Genomic DNA, 1,792 nt, shown 5'->3' with positions numbered 1-1,792 from the left:
AAATAATTAATCTACTTATTTGTAATGAGGTACGTATGTAGGTAAGTACGCATTCATTATGGAAAACCTTGGGAGAGGCCTTTGTCCAGCAGTGGACGTCATTAATTGGCTGAAACGAACGAACGCATTCTGAGCAGTAGTCATGGTAGGTTAGGTTCCTATACTATCCTAAGAATTATTGATTACCTACATGGACAACATACCTTTCAGCATCTTTGGGAAGCGAAAAAAAAGATAAATCCGGTAGATTTCTTTTCGAATTTAAACACCCGAACGCCGCACAATAATATTTCTTTCTCTTTATGTCCATTTTTAAATAATACTTCGATCATAGAATTAGGTACTACAACGCACGCCAGCGTCCTGACGGGCGCGCGCGTGACACTCGACTGATATAATACCCGCCGGCGGGGCGCTCCGCTGTAGGTAATTATCGGATGTACCGCGCGGAGTGAGCCAGGCCTGATAATACTGATAAAGCTCGGCTTCAGAATATTTAAGTTTTACTTAACCAGGAAGTAAAGAATAAATATCATTGTAGTGACGGTTCTTGAACCTAAGTAGTATTAGAGGCCGGTCGATCTATTCTCATAAATAAAACACTAGATACTCAACTTTCACATTATATTGCCTTATTTTAATTACAATTCATCACTTAGCACAAAAGCGCGCGGAGTCGTCTCCGCGCGTCCCTCTATTCTGACGTTTGATGCTAGCGTGACATTGACGTATTGTCAATGTCACTATGACAGCATCTCATTGGCCACAACGATACCGTTATTTTCACGTTTTAGATTTTTCATAATTAACAGTAGATATAGCCATACAAAATTAATGATATAATACTTTACTGGGATATACTAGCAGATTCAAATAGTCGGATTATAAATATAAATGTCAGTGCAACTGCAACTGCAACTAAACATAAATCATAATTAATAATTATACACAAAAGCGCGGCTGATTGACTATACAGGTGATGGGAGAGCTGGAGCATTTCTTGGCCAACGAATCAGTTTGGCCATTCAGCGCGGAAATGCAGCCAGCGTTCTGGGCACCATGTCGCGTTGTTTGGACAGCGATTTAGGACATATTTTTTATTTGTAAATATTTTTAAAGTTTTAATTATATTCATTTTAAAGTAAAACGTATCGTGGACATCGATCCACGCTGCTTAAGTCTCGAGCAGAAGCTAGTCTCACTTATGTTCTTATGTAATAACATTCATGTTATTACATAAGAACATAAGTGAGACTAGCTTCTGCTCGAGACTACTCACGGTGGAATTATTTAGGACCATAAAATGAATCTCCAGTTTTTGTTAGTAATCAGTATAAACAGTGACTAAAGACCGAGAATATACTACAACATATCCAATTTTTAACGGGCCAGACAAAATTATGATAAATATTGATTTTATAGCGGTTTTTCTATTTTCGATGGACAGGGAAGTGAGAACATATACAGGATAGTGAAAATTTAACTGAAAGATGCATTTGAGTTTATAGTCTTTATTCTAAAAATAATAAAAAATACTTTCATGTGCATCATAAAGGTCCACTATCAATTGAACATGGAACTCATTTAGGTTGCTTCTTTTTCCGTCACCTGATCTCTTTGACTTTTCCCTACTATTCGTATCTCCTTCTATTATCTTCCTCTTCTTTCCTCGACGCTTTTCTTCGACTGGAAACAATTCGTTAGTGTCTATTTTCGGCATCTCCAGCAATCCATCAGGATCATCAATGTTCATTCAGTCCCAGTACACTCGTAAGGTCAACCAAGTCTGATG

Source organism: Ostrinia nubilalis, chromosome 2 (assembly GCF_963855985.1).
Source record: "Ostrinia nubilalis chromosome 2, ilOstNubi1.1, whole genome shotgun sequence".
NCBI classification, from domain to species: domain Eukaryota; kingdom Metazoa; phylum Arthropoda; class Insecta; order Lepidoptera; family Crambidae; genus Ostrinia; species Ostrinia nubilalis.
This window is presented reverse-complemented; position numbering follows the sequence as displayed.